General features: G+C 49.4%; 1 protein-coding gene and 1 long non-coding RNA gene across 2 annotated transcripts in view; one reads left to right on the top strand and one right to left on the bottom strand.

The window, feature by feature from the left end:
* DAP (death associated protein) overlaps positions 1–26,676 on the top strand; it is a 61,704-nt gene that overhangs the window by 31,217 nt on the left and 3,811 nt on the right. The gene's annotated exons all lie outside the window — the stretch shown is intronic.
* Positions 18,411–20,916, bottom strand: LOC136794153 (uncharacterized). Its single transcript, XR_010840517.1, has 2 exons — positions 20,737–20,916; positions 18,411–19,633 (listed from the first exon to the last, which is right to left on the bottom strand). It is a non-coding gene; the product is annotated as an uncharacterized lncRNA (long non-coding RNA).

Here is a 26,676-nt window from a genome sequence, read left to right as displayed (position 1 = left end):
ACTGACGAGACTTCCTCTCACCCCGTGCACGTGCCCTCAGCTCAGCTCAGCTCTCAGACGCCTCTGTGCTGTTTGCTCTTCAGCGTCCAGTCCAGAACCTGCGTATCTTCCTGCCCTTTGGTCCTCACCTCGGGTGGGGGGGGGGTGCCCACTGCTTGCCCAGCTCTGTGGCTTCTCAGGGCGCCCCAGACCTGCCCGCGGTTGCAGGGACAGCATGCTGGGGGGCTCTGGCCTTCTCTCGACCTCTGCAGTGGAAAGGAGTTAGGGGCAGAAAACTTGGGTGTCAGTCTCAGCCTTGTGACCTGCTGCCTGTGTGGTGGTAGGAATATGTCGTAATTCTTAGAGCCTGGGCTTCTGGGGGTATAAAATTGGTGTAAAATAATAACCCCTCACAGGGTGAGAAGACACCAGCTCTGTACAAGACACTGCTCATCGGGAAGCCAAGGGCTTCCTCAGCCGGGGCTTCAGGGCTTCTTTACAGACCGCACGCTCGCCCGGCGCCGGGCCACAACTTTCCACTGTGCCGCGTCGGGCTCTGGGGCCCCTGCTCTTTATAACCTGTCATTGAAGGCCCTACCCAGCGCCACTCCGTCCAACCTTCGCTGCAGACCTCAGGTCCCACGCTCTACCACGAATCCAGGCCTGAGCAGAGAGCACACAGCGCCCAGCCCCTCCTCCCATCTGGAAGGTTCTCTCAACTCACCTCAAGGCCCCCCATCAGCTGTTCCCGCATTCCTGCAGCCCCCGGGGGCTTCTCCGCTCTGAATTCCTTCTACACGTGCAGCTGCATGTGCCCCTGTATCACTTTGCCGGGGCTGCCGGGACAAAGTGCCACGGACGGGGCGGCGTAGACCATGGACATGTGTTTTCTCACAGTTCTGGGAGCCGGAAGTCCAAGCTCAAGGTGTCGTCAGGGTGGATTTCTGAGGCCTCTTTCCTGGCCTTGTAGACGGCCATCTTCTGTGTCTCCCTATGATCTTCCCTCTGTGCGCATCTGTGTTCGAATTCTCTCTCCTTGCGGACACACCAGTCGTATTGGATTAGGGCCCACCCTAATCACCTCATTTTAATTTAATGACTGCTTTAAGACCCTGTCTCCAAATAAGGTCACACTCTGAGGTTCTGGGGGTTAGGACTTCAACCTAGGAATTTGGGGGACACGGTTCAGCCTGTAACAGCCCCTCCCTCAGCACAGGGCCGCCACCTGCTGGAGTCCTTCCCGGGCTGCCCGTGAGCTGTGTTTGCACCGAGATGGTCTCCGTGTGGCGGGAAGCACCATCTACTGTCCCTCTGACCCCCTGCGGTGCTTGAGGACTCACTCGGAGGGCGAGTGAGGGGCCTCTGCCTGAATCCGCTGGTCACGGTCTAGTCAGGGACACAGGGTGTACACACCTGTGGACAGGACAGTGAGAAACACCAACTGAGTGAAAGAGGAGACACAGCACTGTAGGAGCCCAGAGGACTTTAAAGCCACAAGAGTGACACTCAGGGGGCCCGTGTGACCCCAGAGCACCAGTGGGGAGGATCCCATCAGGATGCTTTTCTCAAACCGTGGTAATCATGTCCCCAGCCCCACCCCCGTGGGGCTGGCCCTCGCTAGAGGACAGACACAGGCGCGGAGCTTTGGCTTGGCAGGTGAAACTCTAATGGTGTCTAGCGAAGGGCAAGGGTCAGGCCCACGCCGGGTGCAGGCCGGCCACGCAGCCAGCTGGGAGCTGCCAATCACCGTTGGCCATGCCGATTCCCCGGTGCTGCCTGCCCTCAACTTTCCCCTGCGGTGTGCAGAAGGGCAGAATCCTCTGCTCTCCCCTCGCGCCTAAACCGGGAAGCAGGTACCCCGGGGCAGGATTTGTGTCATGTCTGACAATTCCAAATAGTTCAAGAGCTCAAGTTTTACATTCACTCGGGTTTCACGTAAAGCCCTCAGTTGTCATTGTTTCAGCTACATCACGGGTTTTCTCCATCCCTTCTTCTCCCATTCAGTGTCCTCCCGGGGTAATCTCATTTCCACTCACAGTTTTCGCACCATGCATGTGCAGATAACCCCCGAGCCATGGCCTGCGGGTGCAGATAACCCCAGGGCCGCATCTCGAGCCCTCTGCACTTCTCCAGTCCAGGCTGGAACGGCTCACCGCCGGCCAGGCCTCTCCGTCTGCGGGTCCAAGGCGAGCTAAATCTCCTTTGCCCTGCCCTCCATGCCCGCTTCCCTTTCACCCCACCCCTCGTACCTTACAGCCCTCACGGGGGAGCATCTATAGCCCCGCCATCACCGCAGACACACACACACACACACACACCCCTCCAGTCCCGGGCCATCGCCTACAGGAGGCACCTAGCAGTGCACCTTCCTCCGCCCACATCCCCACCTGATGCCCTTTCCTCTGCACCCACCGCTGGGTCTGGTCCTTGCTCCCCTCTCCCCTCCCGAGCGTCCCCGCCCCTCCTAGGCTTTAAGACCCGAGGCGCCTGACTTGCCCCTGACCGCCTTGCGGACCTCCGTGACTCTCCGTGTGCCGTCTGTGCCGTGGCGATGTTTCCTGCAGGGCATCTTGGTGCCGTGGGCGCAGGATGGGAGGGTGCTAGTTAAACCCGGTTCGGCCACGTGCCTTGGCCGCGTGCCTGCCTGCAGCGCCCCGAGCCTCAGTTTACCGTCCGGGCAATGGGGTGGTTATATCTTGTTCAGAGGATTGTACGTGACGACGCTGGTTGAGGCTTCTGCATGCTGCCTGGCCAACAGCGTCACGCAGAAAAGAGCAGCCTGAGGGTGGGGTTACTCTGGATGGGCATGGGCCGGGGGCATAGCGTTTACATTTTGTTTGTGTGTTTCTTGTGTGCATGTGTGTGTGTGTGTGTTAATACAGATTAAAAGCTGTTTCCTGCTCTGTATCATTGCCGGGACATGCGGACGCGGTGGCGAATTTTCCCCCAGTTGTTTGTGACCTCCAGCACCCGCCCTCTCCCCGCGAGCACGGTGACCTTGGGGGCGGCTTGGCCCTCGGCCTGAGTCATGGCACCATCTCCTGGGACTGGATGAAGCACAGATCGCCAGCCCCGCCCCCAGGTTGCTGGTTGAGCGTGTCTGGGGGGGCCGGGGCCAAGGATGTGCCTTTCCAGCCGGCTCCCGATGAATTGATGCTGCCGTACGGGGACCACAGTTTGAGCCACTGCCCTGAAGAACATGAGAGAAAGGTGACAAACCTGGTTGAGTACTGACAACCATCCTTCCCTTTTGAGGACCTGCCCCGGGACATGTTACAAGGAGCTGAATGTCAGCGTATTTCACAGTAGCCACGTTTTTCGATGACATTGTGAGAGGTGGGTGCCTTCCTTCTGTAGCGTTTTGCAAAGCCTGCTTCCCAGCAGTTCAGCCCTGTAAAATACCCTGATAAAAAAGAGTCCTGTGGCCCCAGTTCCCCCCACTTTGTCCTCCTGTGGCCTCGGGGTTCCTGTGCGGCCCCTCCCAAGAGGCCGCTGGCTGGGAACGAGGTGGCCGCTGTGTGGCCTCACGCTCCACATCCACGGGTCACGCACCAGCCGCTGGGCACCGCACAGGACAGGGTGGGCCCAGGAAATGACCTTCGGGCAGCACAACTCAGGGGCTACAATCAGGACAGCGTTTATTTACATATTTTTTAAAAATATTTGTTAAAGCTCCGAGCATTCTTTTACTGCTTCAAACAAACCAGGGAAAAAAGGATTTAATTTTCAGTCAACAAGGAAAATTGAACACATTATCAATTATGTGAGATTTTTTTAAATGACTGTTAATTGTATTGGGTGTGCTAAGATGGTATTATTTTGTTCTGTCAAAAGTCCTTGTCTGTTAGAGATACCTGCTCAAATGTTTATGGATGGGATGATGTGACATCAGGCATTTGCTTTAAAAGCCACCAACAAAACAAAGTAGAGGTAGGAGGAACAGATGAGAGGAATGTGGGTCTGTTGCTGGAGCTCGGTGCCAGCGTATACTACGCTTTCTCCTCTTGTTCATGTTTGCAAATTTTAAATAAAAAGTTAAAATTTAAAAGAAAAATTTTAAGAGTCCCATAGTCTGAGAAGTCTCGCCAACATCTCCGGTGGTCCCCTCTTGGGAATTCCCAGCACACCTGAGCCTATGACCCAGCTGGGGAGGCCCAGCCGCAGAGAAAACCCCGTGCAACCCAGCATTAGCCAAACCCGTCTGCAGCCCTCCGCAAAGCGCAGCGGGGGGTTTGCAGTGAGGTGGGATAGGAAACCTTCTCCGACGGTGCAATGTCTTTAGCATTCGACCTGTTGAGCTCATTCCTCTCTGGGGCCCGTTCTGTTTGGCTCTGGTACCCCTGGGCAACAGCTACGCTGCCTCAAGTAGACTGATGTGGGATCGTGTGGAATTAATTGGACTTTCATTTGTTATCTGCCATCCCAAGTAATTTGCCTGACTCTTTATAGGAATGTGCGTATATATTCTGAATAGCAAACTTAACAGCTCTTGTAAAGTATAACCTCATGCAGTAGAACTTTACTAATTCGTGTTACTTCTCAATAACAGTGTGATGTACTTCCTGGAATTCCAAGTTAGAAGATATAAAGAAATGTGGTATTGTCGCTTTTGTGATCCTACTGTAACTCAGACTTGTCTAATTAGAGTGTTGCCAGTAAAATTCCTCACAGAGGAGATGTGATTTCATGCATAAGTAAGAATTCTTTGTAATAAACATATCAACTGTTTGTGTCTACAGATAATACACAAATAATATTTTCACCGTAGGGTTTTGGGGTTTCTTCCCCAAACCTGATTTTCTTAAGGGGTTTTAATATTCTTCCTGTGCTTCTGTTTATGTTGCCTACTTGTCCAACCTTTCTCCTAAGGGATAGAAACTTCAAATTAGTGAAATCTGACTAAATAAGGTTTTACTCTAATGGAAAAATCATTCACCTGATAACACACCCAAGCTGCCCGCCAGTGCCTTGCCATCTGGTCCAAGGACGTTGTGTCCTGATCACAGGCTTAGCTGTTAGTCTCCACATCCTTTCCCGTAATCGCCCTGTGGTGCAGGAGTTTACCTGCAAAACCCTACAGTAACTTTCATGCATTATTATAATTACGGAGAAAAATGGAGGCTCGGGAAAGTTTATCATTTCATGCGTTTCCTCAGAGTAGACTGTAGGCTGTGGTCCACTGGTAGATCCTGAGGTCCGTTCAGCTGGAGACAGACCAGCATTTTTTTTTTTTCTTAAATGGAATAAGATCAAGCAGAAAATACGAGAGTGCATCCCAGGCTGCTAAGAGTCAGAACTGCTTGTTTTAGGTGCGTCTGTATGCGCACACTGGGTCACAAGTGTTATTAATGACCCAGGTTTTTATTGTGGGTCATGATCAGAGCCATCTGACAGAGAACAGTTAAAGCAGTTCCAGACTAGAGAAGAATTAAGAACTGAAGATTAAGCTTTTTCTCCTTCAAGTTTTAATTTGGTCGTATGTGCCCCCCAAGTCATTTCCGTGCTCGGGCAGCCTACGCCCTCTAGCGGCCGCCTGCTAAATGGAGTTGCCGCGAAGCGCAAGTTTGTATCACTGGTGGGATTCCTTTGCGTCGTTAAAGGACGATTCGGCTCCTTGGGGGTACCGTCCAGCTCTTAGCGCTGACGAAGAAGAGTTGGAGCCCCTCGGAAGAAGTGATGACACCGCGGTGAGGCACCAAACCGGTGTGATCGTGGAGCGGTAAAGCGAGAAACAGGACTGTTAGCAGCCCTGGCGCCACCAGTGTCCCCCACGCCTTGATCAGTGCCGGGTGCTACGTTGTGAAGTACTGTGAATGTGAAACTTTATTCAGGGATAACCAGCGTCTTGCGGTCGAGAAAATATGGGAACCGCCCCTGGTCCTTTCTCCCCGGTCCCCCGCCCCACCGCGGGGCAGGCGCTTGTCTGTTTCAGAGCCTCCGCCCGACAGGTGTCATCCGTGCTCAGCACCGCTCACCCTCAGAGCGCAGCTGAAACCGCACGGGTCCTGCAAACCAAATCCCGCGCTCTGTGCTCTCCCATCACGCCTTGGCTTCTCCATCACCGCTCTCTGCCTAAATGTACGCCCTCGATTAATTTCTCATCACTCATTTTACCGGCCTCAGACTCGTGCAGCCTGGCCTGCCTCGGAGGCAGATCACCGGCTTCCCTTTAAAGCCGCTCCGCTCTGACTTCTCCGTGTGGGTTTTGGAACTAGCTGTCCACCTTGTGTCTCACGATCGTGGGAATCCAGATCCAGAAAGGAGAACTCACTTGCCCGAGCTTAGGGAGAGACAGGGGTGGTTTGCATTGTTCCCGAAGCAGGAGCAGAACAGTCCACGTGCACCGGGCACGCTGACCTCTGAGCAGTCAGAGCCTTACCTGCTTTCTCCACGGCCGCTCTCTGACCTACAGCGTAGGTGTACATAAACCCGCCGGACGACCTGAGTGTAATTTAATGTATTACATTTGGATAAGCATTTTCTGACCTCAGGTCCTGTTTTGAAGTTAGGAAAAAGTGCGTCCTTGATCAAATCCCATGGTAATTTTTCTCTCAGAAACTGTTGCAAGAAATTCCTCCTATTAAAATGTTTCTCAGCTGCCTGGTCATTGATTAGTAAAGTGAGTTAGTCTTAACTAGACTGTCTGTCACTGTCTGATTTTCTTATAAAAATAAGGGACATTTGGGTAAATTCACAAAATTGTGCCGCAGCTACAGAAGACCTTAAAGTATTTTGAGGTTTGCACTTTGAAAAGCACTGGCTACCGTTAGGGCCCCAGGCTTGTGGGTTTGGATCCTGGCTCCTCCTCTTACTAGCTGTGTAGCCTCGGGCAGCTTACTAAACCTCTCTGTGCCTCAGTGTCCTCATCTGTAAATAAGTTGTGGTTGATGACAGATCTTACCTGATCAGGCCCTTGTGTGGATTACATGAGTTAATGCATCTCCAGCACCTGGATTAGGTTCCTGGCACAGAGCAAGAGAAATATTAGCTCTTGTTAGCAGTATGTTCGTAACGGACTCTTCACCTCCGTCATTTTACAGTCAAAATCCTAACAGGCGGAAAGCAACCCTCACCCTCTTAAGTGGATCACTCTGGTTGTTCCTGAACATTGAAGCCACAGGGTGCTCAGGAGGCTGCCTGGCTCTCAGGTCTGGGGGCATCTTTTCAGTGTCCCACTGTCTGATACAAGTGCCGATGCTGAGTGAAGCTCAAATTTCCCCGTCCAGAGTTTGGAGATTACTGTGGCTTTCTCATCCCACCTAATAACGCATGTTTGAAAAATGCTTTGTTTCTAGGGATCTCACATGATTTCGAGGGCAGTTTTACTATTACCCAAAGGAAGGCAAAATCCTTATTGCCCAAATGAATGTCGCTTCGTTATGGCCCCAGGAACAAATGTTCCACCAACGATACTTGGTCCAGCTTTCCCACCTGACTGCATAATATCTAGAATTTCCCAACATGTGGATATATCGAATAAATTCCAAGGGAGAAATCAAAGCTCAAAGGTATGACTTCACTTTGCTTGTACATTTGCTGCTGTCCCCTTGTCACCTTGCTCAGGAAAGGGTATACTGGCATGGAAAGGAAGACTGGAGGAGGGCAGAGCCTTAGACCCAAGATGGTTTCCCCTTTCTCCATTAAAAATGCCCGCTGTCCACCAGGTTTTGCACAGACAGCATGTGCCGCTGGGGGCATTCAGCCCTCAATGGGGGCGCTTTGTTTCACCACAAGTGACAAGGTGCCCCAGCGTCTGTGAGCCCCGTTCACAGCCTTGCTCCCTGTCAGCAGTGGAGCGAGCCACGCTTGTCCATCCAGTGACCCCAGCAGCACGTGAGGGGGGTTGACCGGCCATGGGGAGGAAAAGGAGGAGGATAGAAAAATGGACGCCCTAGACGTGGGTCTCCAGGTATATCGCTGTAGTTTCTCTTCCAACCTTGGAGGTAAAAGGCTTTCCAAGTGGATCCGCCACTTTCAACTCTGTGCGCAGTCAGGAACACAACTGCAACTGCCTTTAATCAGAGTCTGAGCGTGTCAGTGCTGACAGGAGTTCCGCCGCAAAGGGTTCCACGTTCAAATGCACTTAGGAAACGTGGGTTAAATGAAGTTTCCCTGGTTTCCTCATGACGTCTCAGGGCCCTCATGTGCCAGGGGCATTTAAATCTCTGAGAGGAGGAGACAGTCAGCAGCGTTTCCAAAAATTAGTCGAGCAAGGTTCCTCAAATCATGTCGCAGGACTGGAGCTGGTTGGAACGTCTTTGGGGGCTACCGTCCTGAGGGCTGTGCATGTGACCGATATAAGGGGGACGGTTGGCCAGAGAATCTCAGGACCTGCGTTCTTGTCGGGGCTCCACTCCCTCCCAGACCAGTGACCACAGGCGACATGCCCTCCTCTGTCACAAGTGGCTTCCTCATCTGTACGAAAGGAGGCCGAGGTCCCCGTGTGCCAGCCGCCCTGCACACCTCGCAGTGACGTGGCTGGAACGCGGGAAAGCGGGCTGTGAGCTCAGCTGCAAATGTGAGACGGGGTTATGCGTACAAGTTCTCTGAACCCAGAAAAGGCTGAGTCAGGCTGCCAATTTGGGAGGAATTCCCTGGTTGCGGTCGTTTTATCCTGCCTTGCCAAAGGTTTTGCTTAAACGCATGAATCAAATTTTACTCTCTGTAGATAAATGTACAGAGCTGACCGCAGCTTCTCTGTGTAATCCCAGACTGACGACAATGATTCTTTTTACCCCTTGACAGCTGTACTGTCTTCTTTATTCCAAATCCATTTCTCTTGCTTGGTGGTGGAGGGCGTGATAGCCAGGGCCTCGTAGGAGGTGGTGAGCAGAAAGCGCCTCCGTGTCCCCAGAGCAAGCAAAATGCACAGTCCGGAGGGTTCGGAAAACTGCAAAGGTTTTCGTATTTTCACACTAAAACTCATGTGGTGGCAGAAACTGAACCGATATGCAGCTATTTATACTCTTTATTTATCCTACTTAGTGTAATCTCTATATGTTTTGCTGTAGAAAATAGTAATGGTTTTGACTGTGGGGTGCTGCCCCAGACCCCTTCAGGAATATTCACTGTATGTGATTTATGCAACGTGGTGCCTTTATAATATTTGCAAACAACATGAATTCTGAAGCCTATCTGGCCCCAAGGATTTGGGGTACGAGATCAGGGGCCACAACGGAAACTGAGGCTCAAAGGCGCACGTGGAGATGCATATCATCCACGTGGGCTCCCGGCTTGGCGGAGCAGGCTGCCCTGTTACTGGATTCAGGAGAGAGGCTGCCGCACCCTCGTGGCTGCTCTTCAGCGTCGCGCGGCTGGGCACCTGGCGAGGAGAAGCCTCATCGGTGCTTTGGAAGCCCCTCCCTGTCTCCTTCCTCCCTTCCCTCCCCTGAAAGCCACAGAAGGGGAGGCACACCGCACCCAAGGCCCCTGCTCTCTGCTGCACCGGGGCGCCTTGGGGGACCAGCTACCGAGAAGGCTCCCGGGTGGCCCCGCGCCTGGCGGCCAGGTAAAGAAGCAGTTAACGTGCAGCCCAGGTGCCGGCTGCCGCCAAAAGCCAGCAGCGCTTTCTGAGCCTTGGAAATCTCGCTGTGCCAGCCCGTTCTGAATTATCAACTTAACACTGCCTATTTACAGCAACTTCTTAATAGTTTAATGGTTTACGCATCCCGTATGGGTCCTTTGGTATATTTGTTGTAGTTGTTAGAGGAGAGAGTCCTTTTAGAGCTACTTTTCGGGGTGACTCCCTTGATGATGCTTCCAAAATTCTCAAACCAGAATCCCGCTCAACCCTTGCTGACACCCATATTGAGAATCCAGCTGAAGAGGCAAAGGGAGCTTAAGAACTGTCCATGTTGAGGGTCAGAATAGCAGCCGCCCGTTTTTATCTCCTCCAAGCTCCGGAGAAAATGCCTTGGATATTCTGGTCCCTCTTGCATTAAGTGAAGTCACACTTTATAAAAAAAAGACTCCGGTTTCTTTATAAGGTTGGCTGCCTTTAAGCCTGGGCCTTAGTCTGTCACCTGTATTTTTTGAGACTTTTAGGGAAATATGGCAAGAGTCCTGCAAAGAAACCCAACCCTTGTTGGCCTCTGCCAGGAACTGCCATATAGAAAGTTGATGGATTTTTCTCCTGTTAAATTTAATTCAGACTCTTGAAAGTGGTGTCAGTAAGGCACTCCCCCTCCCTCTCTCTTCCATCTGCCCCTGGCTAACTGTTCTTATCATCCAAGACTCCAAGCACGGTTCCATCAGCACTCTCTAGGTTTTGACTTGAGATGATTTGAAAACGTACCTCTTAGCCTGAGCCCTCTCTTAATAGGGAGACAGACTCTTTACTATTCTTCAAGTTCATTCTGGTAGAAGCTGGAGGAAGAGCCCCTTTGCTTGGGAACACTCCAGGTTATGCCCCCATGGCCAGCGGATCGGGCCCAGCCAGACTGGTAGGTAACAGAAACAAATCCACATTTTGAATCGCCCCTTTGCAAGCCTTTGAGGCTCTGGTGCAAGAGGAGTTTCATGCATTCCTAAGACATGAGCCACAAACAGCCTCCAGGGAGTCACCCTGGTTAACTCACTCCCTGCAGCTGCTACAGGACATGCTGCTCATTTGGTGCTGACGGCATACGTTGAGCCTCTGTGTGCACCAAACACTATGTCAGGTGCTGGGGACACAATAAATTGAACCGTTGACCTTGACCTTGAAGCAGTGTTAGGCGTGCTAGAGCCTCCACTACATCGTGATACGTGGGAAGTCCTCGAGGGAACACAGCTGGGCGAGAGTCAGCTCAGGGAAAGCAATGGAAAGATAACATGTGAGCCGCCTTTGAAGCTGGCTCAGGTTTTCAGGTCATACAGTCAGGAGTTCCAGCATTTCTAACACGCATGATGAAACTCCTAAGAGCCCCAGTAATGTTGAGGAGCTTTCTAGAATTCTGTGTCCCGGCTTGGAGCGGCTGAGCAACATGTTTAGACTGGTATGTTTTGGGGAGTGAAAAGAGGCGCGATGAGAAATGACACCGTGACCGAGGCCTAAAGCTGGACTGTCTCAGAGAGTCTGGGCCAATTCCGTCTTACCTCTGTCGGTCAGGGAAGAGGCAGGAGGGGGTTGGCTGCTTTTTTTTTTCTTCCAGGAAAGGATAGGAAGACAAATACAATGCCATCTGCCCTTACGATCGTTTTTAAAGACTGCGATGCAGAAAATGTTTGTACTTACGTCACCAATAATCGTTTTAGGATCTCACAGCCCTGTTACTGAACCATAAAGATGTTGCTTTTTTTTCTATATTCAAAGCAGCACCTTTTTGAAGCAAATGCTGAGGAAAAGCAACACATGGCATCTTGAGCTTCAGAATTCCTCTTTGACTGGGGTTCTCTGAAGGGAATAGAAATTACTTCTTTTAAAACAGTGTTTCAAGTTAGTACTCCCATTCCATCCTCACCTGCCCGCGTGAAAGAAGCAGCACAGATAGATGCAGGTGCTTTTCATCCGGGTGCTTGGTCACGTGTCTCACGTGGAACACTGCCCTCGGATTCCGCGGGAAAGCCTCCGGGCCAGTCTCAGGCAGGCACCCACTGCCCGGCAGACTCCGCGCTCCACGCCTTGCCAGGTTGCCTCTTGGCTGTCACCGTTCCTTAGGGTCCTCCCCTCTGGTTTCCAAGGTGACAGCTCCGCCATCGGATGTATTAACCGAGGCTGTGCAAACCCAGGCAAACCCTGTGCAAACCCTCCACCCCAGAGACCACGTGGCCCAGATGCCCTGGAAGAGCTCTCGTTTCAAATACCATCTTCCACTGTCCACATAAGGGCTTCTACGTGTCAGGCAGTGTGTTCTTGTTTGCAATAACAAAATGCAAAACAATGGGGTCCTATTACCTGTGGCACGTGACCCAGAGAAACCCAGAGGAAGCAGGGCCCTGGGTCCACTTGCACGTAGTCCGTCTCGAGCCCCAGTCCATCCTGAGGAGCTCAGAGCCTGGCACAGTCAGGCTGTGCTGGTGCCGCTGGGTCTCCGGTACCCAGCCCCGTGGCTGCACCGGCAGTGGCTCAGTGTTCATTTAACGCATGGGTCCAGGCACAGGTGGTGGTAAGCAGACTCGCATTCCTGGACCCGCCGTGCCTCGGGCATCCGTGCTGCCCTGGCTCCCAACGGCGCCAGGTTGAGCTCCCCAGCCAGAACCTGCTCTTCACCTGAAACATCCTCCTCTCCCGACCCTAATAAAACTCCCCTTCTTGCAGGGCCAGTGGGTGTTAAAAAGGAGAGAAGTGAAAAAGGCCCCCAGCTCTTCCTCCGCCCCAGCCTTAGTTTGCATCTCAAATCCTTTACCTTTGTGGCAGTGATCCATCACTGTCCTTGACTGAGGGTGTCCTTGGGCGCCTCTGAAACGTGGCCCTGCTATTGTCACACTTTCCGTCACTCCCTCGGAAGAGGTGGGCCTGCGGTGTGGATTTACTTGCCCAGCGAGGACGGAAGGCGGGCTGTGGGGTAGGGTGTGTTCACGCCTGCCGTCTCAATGTAACATGTAGGTTCTCCTTTGATCTCTCAAACACTGAGTTTACGTTTAGCCCTAATACCCCTAGGAGCTCATCGTGACCGGCCTGCTAAGAGGTCAGCCCAGGGTGCCTCATACCAGCTGCCCTCGGCGTGGCCATGGGACCGAGTCTCCAGGTGTGACCGGGTTTGCTAGGAAACTCCAGCTGATGGCTTGTTCGGTTCTTCCCCCAAAGCCCTCGCACGATCCACGCTGTGGTCCCTGAGCGCTGCCTCCGGTTTCGGATTGGCGCTGTCCTCCAGACACAAGGATGGGCTTCTCTGCTCTAATTTTTACAAGGACGACGACCATCCTGCAGTCCTCCCTCCCTACTGCAATGTGGGGATAAATCTGCTTTTGTTTACACGCTACCCTCACGACAGCTCTCTCCTGGAGTCACGCCTTGCACGCAGCGTGCCTGATGCATGGTGCTCTCCTGATCTCCCCCAAACGCCCGTGAGATCCAGGGGTAATGAGCCCCTCACCTCAGACGAGGAAGCTGAGGCTCAGGTGCCCCTGGCCACCTGGCCATCAGTGAGAATGTCTTCTGTCTGCCAGCCCATCTCTCTCAGCCCCATGCATCCGTCTTGGTTGTTAACGCTTCATTGGCGACAAAGGCAAATTATCTGGCTGCCCCCAAGGAGAGCGAAGGGCCCTAAGGGAGGAGACCCCCAAAGGGAGCATTTGGAAGGGAGGGTGCTGATGAGAGATGTGGGGGGGGGGCGCGGGGCAGCACGCCCACTCCTGCTCTTCATTCTCCACTCGGAACCCTTATTTGCCAAGTTCCGAGAGAGTCTCTGCGTCCCCGCACGTGCTCTGGAGCAGCCCCGGAGAATTCGCATCCCCGTCGGAGGGAGGATCGGGCCGTGCAGGTGCCTCCTGTCCATAAGGACAAGCTTGGTTTTCTTGTGGTTGTCATGGAAGCTGGCCACATTGAGAGAAGGAAAACCCATTTCTGGAAAATCACGACGACCTGTTTTCCAGTTGAGCGGCTGGTAAACCTCACAGGTGTGCTGCGTCGGCCTCCTGATGACATTCGAGGAGCCTCTAGGGCCAGCTCGCTGAGGACTTTCGTTGTCACCTGGCCCCTAACCCAGAGCCCTGCCGTGCAGCAGGAAGAGGAGGACCGCAGCGAGAGGAGGGGCAGGTCCTCCAGCTACTACACAGGCAGGAGGCGGGAGGCAGGCCTGATGTAGCGTAAGCACTTCCTAATTCTTTTTTTTTCTAAACATCTTTATTGGGGTATAACTGCTTTACAATGGTGTGTTAGTTTCTGCTTTACAACAAAGTGAATCAGTTATACATATACATATGTTCCCATATCTCTTCCCTCTTGTGTCTCCCTCCCTCCCACCCTCCCTATGCCACCCCTCTAGGTGGTCACAGAGCACCGAGCTGATCTCCCTGTGCTATGTGGCTGCTTCCCACTAGCTATCCATCCTACGTTTGGTAGTGTATAGACGTCCATGCCACTCTCTCACTTCGTCACAGCTTACCCTTCCCCCTCCCCATATCCTCAAGGCCATGCTCTAGTAGGCCTGTGTCTTTATTCCCATCCTACCCCTAGGCTCTTCATGACATTTCTTTTTTCTTAGATTCCATATATATGTGTTAGCATACGGTATTTGTTTTTCTCCTTCTGCCTTACTTCACTCTGTATGACAGACTCCAGGTCCATCCACCTCACTACAAATAACTCAATTTCGTTTCTTTTTATGGCTGAGTAATAGTCCATTGTATATATGTGCCACATCTTCTTTATCCATTCATCTGTTGATGGACACTTAGGTTGCTTCCATGTCCTGGCTATTGTAAACAGAGCTGCAATGAACATTTTGTTACATGACTCCTTTTGAATTATGGTTTTTCAGGGTATATGCCCAGTAGTGGGATTGCTGGGTCATATGGTAGTTCTATTTGTAGTTTTTTAAGGAACCTCCATACTGTTCTCCATAATGGCTGTATTAATTCACATTCCCACCAGCAGTACAAGAGGGTTCCCTTTTCTCCACACCCTCTCCAGCATTTATTGTTTCTAGATTTTTTGATGATGGCCATTCTGACTGGTGTGAGATGATATCTCATTGTAGTTTTGATTTGCATTTCTCTGATGATTAATGATGTTGAGCATTCTTTCATGTGTTTGTTGGCAATCTGTATATCTTCTTTGGAGAAATGTCTATTTAGTTCTTCTGCCCATTTTTGGATTGGGTTGTTTGTTTTTTTGTTATTGAGCTGCATGAGTTGCTTATAAATTTTGGAGATTAATCCTTTGTCAGTTGCTTCGTTTGCAAATATTTTCTCCCATTCTGAGGGTTGTCTTTTGGTCTTGTTTATGGTTTCCTTTGCTGTAACAAAAGCTTTTAAGTTTCGTTACATCCCATTTGTTTATTTTTGTTTTTATTTCCATTTCTCTAGGAGGTGGGTCAAAAAGGATCTTGCTGTGACTTATGTCATAGAATGTTATGCCTATGTTTTCCTCGAAGAGTTTGATAGTGTCTGGCCTTACATTTAGGTCTTTAATTCATTTTGAATTTATTTTTGTGTATGGTGTTAGGCAGTGTTCTAATTTCATACTTTTACATGGAGACACAACCACCCAGAACCTATGGGATGCAGCAAAAGCAGTTCTAAGAGGGAAGTTTATAGCAATACAATCCTACCTTAAGAAACAGGAAACATTTCCAGAAAAAAAAACATTTTTTTGTTCTTCTTTCTCTAATTGCTTGCACCTAGAGCAATTAGAGAAAGAAGAACCAAAAAAACCCCAAATTTAGCAAAAGGAAAGAAATCATAAAGATCAGATCAGAAATAAATGAAAAAGAAATGAAGGAAACAATAGCAAAGATCAATAAAACTAAAAGCTGGTTCTTTGAGAAGATAAACAAAATTGATAAGCCATTAGTCAGACTCATCAAGAAAAAAAGGGAGAAGACTCAAATCAATAGAATTAGAAATGAAAAAGGAGAAGTAACAACTGACACTGCAGAGATACAAAAGATCATGAGAGATTACTACAAGCAACTCTATGCCAATAAAATGGACAACCTAGAAGAAATGGACAAATCCTTAGAAGTGCACAACCTGCCGAGACTGAACCAGGAAGAAATAGAAAATATGAACAGACCAATCACAAGCATTGAAATTGAAACTGTGATTAAAAATCTTCCAACAAACAAAAGCCCAGGACCAGATGGCTTCACAGGAGAATTCTATCAGACATTTAGAGAAGAGCTAACACCTATCCTTCTCAAACTCTTACAAAATATAGCAGAGGGAGGAACACTCCCAGTCTCATTCTACGAGGCCACCATCACCCTGATACCAAAACCAGACAAAGATGTCACAAAGAAAGAAAACTACAGGGTAATATCACTGATGAACATAGATGCAAAAATCCTCAACAAAATACTAGCAAACAGAATCCAACAGCACATTAAAAGGATCATACACCATGATTAAATGGGGTTTATTCCAGGAATGCAAGGATTCTTCAGTATACACAAATCAATCAGTGTGATACACCATATTAACAAATTGCCGGAGAAAAACCATATGATCATCTCAATAGATGCACAGAAAGTTTTGACAAAATTCAACACCCATTTATGATAAAAACTCTCCAGAAAGGAGGCATAGAGGGAACTTAGCTCAACATAGTAAAGGCCTTTTATGACAAACCCAGGGCCAACATCATTCTCAATGGTCAAAAACTGAAACCATTTCCACTAAGATCGGGAACAAGATAAGGTTGCCCACTCTCACCACTCTTATTCAACATAGTTTTGGAAGTTCTAGCCACAGCAGTCAGAGAAGAAAAAGAAATAAAAGGAATCCAAATCGGAAAAGAAGAAATAAAGCTGTCACTGTTTGCAGATGACATGATACTATACATAGAGAATCCTAAAGATGCTACCAGAAATCTAGAGCTAATCAATGAATTTGGTAAAGTAGCAGGATACAAAATTAATGCACAGAAATTTCTGGCATTCTTATACACTGATGATGAAAAATCTGAAAGTGAAATTAAGAAAACACTCCCATTTACCATTGCAACAAAAAGAGTAAAATATCTAGGAATAAACCTACCTAAGGAGACAAAAGACCTGTATGCAGAAAATTATAAGACACTGATTAAAGAAATTAAAGATGATACAAATCGATGGAGAGATATACCATGTTCTTGAATTGGAAGAATCAACATTGTGAAAATGACTCTACTACCCAAAGCAATCTACAGATTCAGTGCAGTCCCTATCAAACTACCACTGGCATTTTTCACAGAACTAGAACAAAAAATTTCACAATTTGTATGGAAACACAAAAGACCCTGAATAGCCAAATCAATCTGGAGAACGAAAAATGGAGCTGGAGGAATCAGGCTCCCTGACTTCAGACTATACTACAAAGCTACAGTAATCAAGACAGTATGGTACTGGCACAAAAACAGAAATGTAGATTAATGGAACAGGATAGAAAGCCCAGAGATAAACCCATGCATATATGGTCACCTTATCTTTGATAAAGGAGGCAAGAATATACAGTGGAGAAAAGACAGCCTCTTCAATAAGTGGTGCAGCACTTCCTAATTCTGAGGCTTGTTTGGTACTCAGTGTGTATACGTATGTATATTTCTGTTGAGTGGATAAATAAATGACACTGATGAATCAACAAATAACCCAACAAATGAAACTGGTGGATCAAAAATAAACCTTAGGACCCTGAGCAGTGATTGCCCAGGCGGGAACCTGGGCAGGGGAGAGGATCAGATCTTCTCAGACTATTCACTATCAGGTAGAGAAGGAAGACCAATCAGCGCCCCATGTGCGTGCCCCACAAATTTAGTGACCTTGACAAGGTCTGTCCGGCTGCGCTCTGGGCTGTTAGGATATTCGCAAGTGCTTGCTCTAAACACGTGGGCGAGGGTGGGAGCTACTGGATTGAATGGAAGTTGTCCTAACTCACTAGCTGGCTTTTTTTTAAGTAAGCAGAATTGGCGGTGGGTTTACTTTTCTGCGTACCTGCTCTTTTTCTGTTAGTTGTGGATAAAGGCATGAGGGCGTGGTATGATCTGAAGAGGGTCCACAGAGGCAGCGTTTTAATCAGGCTGCAGCTGAATGTGCAAAGCCAGAGACCACTGAGGACCGCAGCTTATCACTTATCAGGTGTACTCGGATGCCCAGGGAGGGAGTGACAGCCGCTAGCAGCTCACCAAATCCCTCTGCGCCGTGAGTTTGGAGGGTGGATTAAGGATGTAATTACTGGTGGATCCAGCAGCCGAGAAATCCAGATGCTCTTGTCCTTCATTCCAGGTACTTGCCTTTAACCTGAGCTGTGTTTGGTCCCCCCAGGGCATGTCTTGACTTTTGCAAGAGGCGAAGCTCCCACGGCCAAGAGAGACCTGCCTGGCAGTCTCCTGAGAGAAAGTTAATCTGGGTCTCCTCTTTCCTTGCTAGGGTCTCCCAGAGCCAGCCTAGTGAGAGCTGGTCCCACGTAAAGCCAGCCCCCTGCACCTCTCAAGATGGGAGTAGACCCAGACCAGACGAGTGTTTTGATGTCTGTATTTTATTTAATATCAGCATGTACTTCTTTCTAATAGGAATTCTATTAACAGTCGTTTTACTGTTATACATCTTATTTACACGATCATTTTCCTTTTTAAAGCCATAATAGCTGTCCTCCAGAAAATACATACTTTGTACTTTGAACCATAGATACTGTCCTCCCCCAAATCGTACCATTATAAAACATAACCTTGACCCTGAAGACAGCCGACAAGATCTGATTTTAAGCTATAGACAATAAATACCCTGGTTTTTAGCACCTGTCTAGTCAGCATTAACTATTCACTGGTACTTCCCTATATTGGAATTCCGAAGAATGACACTGAAACAGATGTATTCAGAATCAAAGATGGGATGTTTTTAAGTGTAAGTGCTACTTACTGAAATGACATAACATTAGAATGTTTAATACATATGTGTGATAGTTACACAGATTATCTGATAGTTATACAAAGTATTCTCCGGTTATGCCCAGAGCATGTCCCTGTTGTAATGAGCTGATTTTGCCAGTGGAGGCAGTGTGCTCTTCTAAGCACAGTTTATCTACATTATTTCATTTGAGCTCACAACTGTTCCATAAAGTAGGGATTGTTCCCATTTCACAGATGGACATTGAGGCCCAAGGAGCCTACTCATCCGAAGTAAGGTTTGAACCGGGAGCCATCTGTCTCCAAAGCCTAGCCCTCAAACGCTGCATTTCACAGCTTTCCTCTGTGATGCCGGGTCCCCTCTGGGCTCTGTAGAGACAGGGGCAGAATGCGGTGAATTTCCAAACAGATGCTCGGCTCAACCCCGCACTGTCGGGAGGCCTGGCCGTGTTTCTCTCATCAGAAACGGTGACCACTCTGTATTGTGATGAATGCAGACACACATACTGGTCCAGAAAGGCCCCCCTGTATGAAATCCATAAGATGCAAGCTAACGATTAGAATCATGGCTGTATTTATCATATCTTCTTTGCATCCAGCACAGGAGAGGGAATAAGCTAAGAGCAGAGGGAAGACAGAGGAGGGAAAGCCATAGGTCACACGACGAGACGGTCTTGTGTGTAAAGGGCATTGGTACGAAACTTAGAGTGCCTTTCTGGAAATACGTGTCTAGAGGGAAGATGGGGCTTCCCGGGCCCTGGTAAGGCAGCCGTCACTGTACCTTGTGTGTCTGTGGGACACATCGTTTACACGTAGGCCATCCTCGCCCTACACACTCAGTACTTGGGGTGGCAGCCTTCTCGAAACAAGCAGGTGGTGAAGTGTTGGCCTCTGGGTCGACAATCAGCCAAGCATCTGTGGGTGGAGTGTCATCTGGAGAGCAGTCTTTTCAGAATCCCAAAGAAGAGCAGCCTCCCGCTGGAGACCGGACCCCACACATCTCTAGGACAGACTCAGAGGCACAGGCTGGGTTGGGCTTTGTCCCAGAGTCATGGCATCCTGGGATCAGCAGGCCTGAGTCAGGGAACTAGAGGCACCACAGCCGATGCTGAACCTTGGCCTTCTCGTTGAAACAAAGGTGTAAACACGAGCGCAGACGTTGTCCCCCAGAAGAGCATCTTTGCTCATGCCCTTTAAAAAGATATTGCAAACTCTGCATTCCAATTCCTACAAGGAGTTGGGTCCCTGATTATTTTCTCTAGATTTAGAATTTCACCTAAAGCCCTTGAGACGTGTTTCATTGCCCTTTAGTGAGACTCCCCGGACAATGACCTAACCCATAGGGAGAAGGGAACACACTTGTCCTAAGGTGCCAGCAGCCCCTGCCCACCGCGGACCCCCAGTTCCCCGTTACCCTGGTCCTGGCTGAGCCGGCCAAAACCTTGCTGGCCCAAGAGCCACCAGCTAAGAGGGCCAGCAGTGCCATCTTGTGGGAGTTCTCGAAGCTCCTAAAATCAGGCGGAAGGCGGGAGACAACCTTGACTGTCGCGCTTTGAAGAATGACACACGAAGAAATGTATGGGTGCGGTCAAGTGAGATGGTCCCCTCTGGTCACCAGCCATGCTAATTAGTATTTTGGTGTCCAGAAAATTAACAGCCCAAATAAATGAACACCAAGGCAGAAAGATATTTCAAGAACTACAGAGGTTAGGAAGGATTTTGTTTTCCTTCCGTTTACTAGGAAATGTATTTAAAATCACCCCTGGTGGGAATATGTTTTTCCGTAAACTCTATGAAAACACAAAGCCATAGGTATTAAAGTCCAAATATAGCCGCGGCATCTGCTTCTAGATCACCTCACGGCTCTGTCCTTTCTTGAGGAGGGTCACCCAGGAGGTGCCTTTTCCCAGGAGTCTGTCCTGGGAGCCGGACCCAGACCATCCCGCCTCCATCACTAAGAGAAGAGGGGGCCTTAGGCCCCATTCGCTCTGCTGACAGCAGCAGGTTAAACCGTGCCCCTTCCTTCCGCTCGCTGTGCTGTGGCATCGTGTCCTTCGCGTTACACACGCGCGTGCACACTCACACGCACGGATCTCAGCCTAAACTCCGCCTTCTCAGGCTCCGCCCAGACTCCCCGCTACGAAGTACCTCCCCCGCCTCGCCCCGCCCCTTCGCCCCGCCCCTTCGCCCCGCCCCGCCCCCAGTGTGTTAGCCGCTGGTCAGAAAACGAAATTGAAACCCTGACCCGGCTTTCTGGGCTTGAGTGTTCATGAGAACGGTGCTCCCTGACTCACCAGGTGGCTTTGACTTTGAGGGAGAGTCTCAGGGGAAAATCCCTTTCTGAGCGCCCATGTGCTTTCTCACCGGGAAGGGAGGGAGCGTCACGTGATGACCGCTCCCAGGTCCTGATGTAGCCTGGATGGCGCGGTGTTCCTGCCAGTGTCCCCGCCAGCTTCCTTCCGTGCTTGCTTCCTGTGCTGTGGATGGAGGAGGACCAGTGGTCTGGGTGGAGCCTCTCGCCGCAGCGCAGCAGCCTCGCTGTGAGCTCCCGAGGCCTCATCACTTTCAGGCTTTCTTCCTGTCTTCAGTGGGCTGGGAAACTAACAAGCAAGCCCAGGCCGTTCCCATCAGGTCAAAATGGGACTCAGATAGATCGAGGGCCTAGAGAGTTTTTCTTCAGTTTGGTGACACCTGTTTTGTGCATCCCAGACCCTCCTTTTGCTTACTTGGGAGCTTTTCTGTCCCAGATGAGCCGGGTTATTCTGCATGGCTAGGGGATCTGAAGATGAGGCAGAGCTGACCCAGTTGTGAATTAGCAGTGGAGCCATAAGGACACCTACCATTTGCTGAGTGCTTGCGGTGCGCCTAGGAGCATGTGTACGTAGAGTCACCTGGCGAGGGAGAGTCCACTGCCTCCCGTTTTACAGATGAGGAAACCGAGCCTCAGAAGGTCAAATGCCAGCCTCCCAGCCAATCATTGGCAGAGCCAGGACGGTCTGACATCAGAACCCACACTCGCTGGCGTCCACCTGCCACCTTTCCTCTGGGCCTCCTTCTTAGACTGTGCTGACTGCATCTTGACTTGATGGATAGTTTGAAACCCCCACCGGGCTTTGTTCCTGAAGCTCGGGAGCTGAGATGTGGGTGATGGTGGGACCCGCGACCCAACAAAGAACGCGAAGCCGAGAGCTCCAGACCCACGTCCTCCAGGCTGTGCCTCTGGGACCAGAAACAAGGTTCAGCCTCCTCCAGCCACCCATAAAATTGGGATAACACCTGCTGAAGAGAATCAGTTGCATTAATAATTTATGTGGAAGCGCTCTGTACCCTACTTAAGTGCTACAGACATAAATGATAGTGTTCAAGAAAAAAAAAATCCATTATCAAGTCAGAAAGTAAATGCTTAGGCAGATTTGAATACCTTGTACTGTCTGGTTGAACAAGGGATCCTCTGATTGCATTTAGATTACTTACTTTAAAAATCTACATCTCTAAATCATGTATAGCAGCCAGAACCTAAAAATAGAGGCTGCTCCACGACCCAACTCTCAGCCCTAAAATGAGGGCATCAGGCTAATGCCCTGGGCTGCCCTTGTTCCAAGTGTGGCTTGGAACACTTGTCTACTGTGCAGCTGTCTGGCCAGTTACTGAATCTTTCTGATTCACGGTTCCCTCATCTGTAAAATGCAGATAATAGTTTCTACTTTGTAGGGTTGAAAGGTTAGATACCACAGTTCTGTGTAAAGCCCTTAACTCAGTGCCCGGCCCACGGTAAGTCATCAGTAAGTAGTAGCTGTAACCATCTAAGATCATTCCCATCCTGCAGAGAAAATAGAGAACAAACAACTCATTAAAAGCTGTGTGTCCCCATCTCCTGTAAACAATGCCCACTGATTCTTCCAGAGTGTATTTACATGAAGAGGAGAAAGCATTTGCAGAGGATGACTTGGTGGATTGCCTTGAGCCCAGACCAGAACTGCTAACATGAAAAGGGGTCTGTGAGCTAGAACCCTCGACCCCAGTCCTCGCCAGGATGCTTGGGAAGGCGTAGGCTGGCCAGCCAAGCGGGAACCCTACCCACACCTGACCGTCCCACTTCAGGGAAGCCTATTTTTAGATGAAGAAGAGGCCCTGCACTTTTCTGAGGGTGGAATCCCCCCTTAAAAAGGATTTCTAAGGGCTGAAGCCCCTGGGGTTCCAGGAAAGAAGGGAAATGACTCCCTATCACTAGCTGGGAACGTGGGCCAGTGTAGGGGAGCGGGCACTAGTCACTCTGACCACGTTGCTTATCAACAGCAATGCAGGGAAGGTGGGCAGCATTTTGATTCTCATCAGGGCGCCCAGAGTCGCTTCCCCAGGCTGAACTGCTCTCCGTAGTCCCCGAGAAGGGTAGCGTCAGTGTGCCTGGACCGGGCACACGGGTGTCCTGCAGAAGGCCGGGCTGGGCCAGAGGAGCTTATCTTCAGCGTCCACTGCGTCTCGGGGAAAACCCTCGAAGCCGCAGCAGAACGGAGGCAGGGAGGGGCCTGAGGTTGTGAGGGAATTTGCGGTCATGCCCGTGAGTCTGGGAAAGAGCCCTGCTAACCTCCCTCAAACATGCAGGGCCTGTCCCACAGGGGAGGTCGTGGACTTGGGTTGGGGGCCACTGGGCGAAGGGCAGGGAGCCAGAGACCGTGTCACCGTGAGGCCACCCAGAGGGCCATGAGCTCCTCATCTGCAGAGGCACGAAGTCCTCGGCTGGGGCCGTGCTCCACATGGGCGGGAAGCTGGACGAGGTCACCATTAGACCCCCGTCCAGGCCGACTCACCCACCAGCCAGTGCACTCACACCTCTCAGGGCTGGACAGAAAACGTCCACATTGCCCGGGGCCTGCGCTGACGGTCCAGGTTGTGAAGTCTTAGGACGGAAAAAAGAATGTGATCTCAATTATTTTTTTTACGTGGTGTTTTGGATATGAGTGAAATAAATATATAGAAATTTATTTCCATATTCGCGCTGTTTTAGAGTTTTTTGGTTTTTGTGGGTTTTTTTGGTTTTTGCGGTATGTGGGCCTCTCACTGTTGCGGCCTCTCCCATCGTGGAGCACAGGCTCCGGACGCGCAGGCTCAGCGGCCATGGCTCACGGGCCCAGCTGCTCCGCGGCACGTGGGATCTTCCCGGACCGGGGCACGAACCCGTGTCCCCTGCATCGGCAGGCGGACTCTCAACCACTGTGCCACCAGGGGAGCCCTCAGCAGAGTTTTTAAGATATGAACTCAGTTTTCTCAGCCCTCGGGACTTTCATTTAAAGATGAGACCATGAAAACTCAGTCCTGAAGGCGTCTGCTTTCCACAGGGTCATGCATTCACTAAGCATTTCTGGCATTTTGTCCTGCCTTCTGCCTTTTCTGAGGATGTCAATAAGGCATAAACCCTGTTCATCAAGGAAATTTATAAAATAAAGAATAGGATACTTTTGTTTAGGACAAACGACCCCGTTAAGAATATGATGTGGTCCTTGACAGGTGAATACTGGAAACCTACGTGCATCAAACATCTGGCGTGTGCACAGGCCAGGTGTGGTGAAGTTGCAGTTTCTGTTGATGTGTAGGAGGGTTACCGGCGCTCTAATCCCTGCTAATTGCATCAGGTTCGCAGTTTCTTTAAATTTAAATAAATAGGGTTTTCAAAAACTGGAAAGGCCCGAGGATGTGGGGAGGACAGGAATGATATTTTTCACTGTCTCTGTTTCCTGGGAGAAAGTACTGTTGCCTCTTCAAAACAACATCTGTCAGAATGATTTTCATCAGATTAAATAAATCCTCAAAGCTGCTATCACAGTTTATAGAATCTTGGAAACGTAGTTTATGCTTCGCGTGGAACCCCAATGGAATTTAAAATGTGTGTGTTTTTGCAAACACAGCTTCGAGAGCAGACTCTAGTTCCTGGGGTTTGTGAATTTAAGCTACCATGTCTCAAAGAGTTTACAAAGCGTTTTTACTATGTAAATGTAATAGACAATCATTTACCAATTTGAGATGCTATTAATTGTAGATGGAAAAGGCATCGAGCTTGGGGCTTTTTGGGCAAGCCTGATGAAAGCCAGCATTGCACACCCTGACAAAGAGCTGTGTGAAAACAGATACCGCTCCTAAGTATGGCGCGAGAGGCCAGGCTTCTGTCATCTTTGCACAGGCAGCTGTTATATGTCCTTATGGTCAATTATGGCCTTTTCAGTTTTTTAGAGGAGAGAGAACTTTGTTGCTGCGAGGCGGGGTGGGGTGGGGGTGGGGTTATGTCCTAAAGACCTTGAATGATCAATACAGATTGACATTTATTATTCCTTGCTGCAAAAAGCTTACTCTTAAAATTAGTTGCTAAATTGAATCCCAGTGAGATACCACTTCACACCCATTAGGATGGCTACTATCCAAAAAAAAAAAAAAAAAAAAAACACCAAAAAATAATAAGTGGTGAGGATGTGGAGAAATTGAACCCTTATGCATTGCTGGTGGGAATCTCAATTGCTGGAAATGCTGTGGAATGCCGTTTCTTGGTTCCTCTACAATATTAGAATCTAGAGCATGGTTCTCAAGCTTCAGATGCGAAACCCTTGGCCGTGAAATCCCTGGAGACAGAGGCTGTGGGTGATTTGGACCAGTGAAAGCAGGATTCCTTGGACTCCAAACAAATCCAAACGTCCTACATCAGGGACTTAACACTTGAGCCAAACTTACTCACCCCTGGCTGACTAGGGAACATTTCTGTGCTGCTTAGTGAGACTTGAAGTTTCTTAGTCTCGTGGAGTAACAAGTTACTTGGGGGGATTTGGGGTGTTTTTGTTAAACTCTTTAGGATGCAAATAGTGAACTTTCTGAATCGTGAGACTTCTGCCTGCAGCAGAAGAAAGCTAAAACAAGGACCCCTGCGGCAGGGCGGAAGGACAGAGCCAGTGGAAGGCGAGCTGGGCAGGTCAGGCATGGATTCCGCTCTTCCCGCGCACAAGACCAGCCCTAAGCAAAACTGGCCACTTCCGGGAGGATCTCCCTCTCCCCACTGGCCGGCCTTGCACTCATCTACAGCTCCCGGGTCCCCTTACCCCCGACTGAGGCATTTCAGAGGTGGTGTGCACACCTGTGTACCACATGGAACTGTGTTCTGACGCTTTTGAACTATGACACATGCAGTTATTTTTTTAAAGGCATAGAAGAGTCTGTTAGCACCATAGAAGTAAGCTCGCCAGATACTAAGTGCAGAAAGCAGACGACAAAACAAGGTGATTCTTTTGCTAAGAAAAATGGAAATTTAAGAAGAAAACAAGGGCATCTGTCTATCCATAGAAAGGAAGGCTGGAAGCACATTGCACGGGTTAACAGTGGTTTTCTCCATGTGGTAGAACGACAAGTGGTTCTAACGTGCTTGGCTTGTTGCTTTTCGACAATGAACATGTACTGCTTTGGTCCTATATTCCGTCCCCTCGGGATTGGTGACAAGGTGGGCCACCTGAGTACCGTGAAAGAGGTTAAGAAGTGGTAAGAGCTTCACAAGGACCTTACTTTTCTTTTTTTTAATTTATATTGGATTATAGTTGATTTACAATGTTGTGTTTGTTTCAGGTGTACAGCAAAGTGAATCAATTTTACATATACATATACCCACTCTTTTTCAGATTCTTTTCCCATGTAGGCCATTACAGAGCATTGAGTAGAGTTCCCTGTGCTCTACAGTAGTACGTCCTTATCACTTATCTATTTTATACATAGTAGTGTGTATATGTCAATCCCAGTCTCCCAGTTTATCTCTAGCTCCCCTTACCTGCTTCTAACCATAAGTTTGTTTTCTACATCTGTGACTCTATTTCTATTTTGTAGATAAGTTCATTTGTACCCTTTTTTCACATTCCACATATAAGTGAAATCATGTATTTGTCTTTCTCTGACTTCACTCAGTATGAGAATCTCCAGGTCCCTCCATGCTGCTGCAAATGGCATTATTTCATTCTTTTTTATGGCTGAGTAATATTCCACTGTATATATATCTGGAGAAAACCGTAATTCAAAAAGACACATGCACCCCAATGTTCACTGCAGTACTCTTTACAATAGCCAGGCCATAGAGGCAACCTAAGTGTCCATCAGTGGAAGACTGGATAAAGAAGATGTGGTACATATACACAAAGGACCAAATGTTTTTAATACTTGGGGTCCTGTAGGGGCCAGGAGCTTTGCATCGGCTCTGGGATCTCACCCGTTAG

This window comes from Kogia breviceps, chromosome 4, assembly GCF_026419965.1.
Source record: "Kogia breviceps isolate mKogBre1 chromosome 4, mKogBre1 haplotype 1, whole genome shotgun sequence".
Lineage (NCBI taxonomy): Eukaryota > Metazoa > Chordata > Mammalia > Artiodactyla > Physeteridae > Kogia > Kogia breviceps.
This window is presented reverse-complemented; position numbering and strand designations above follow the sequence as displayed.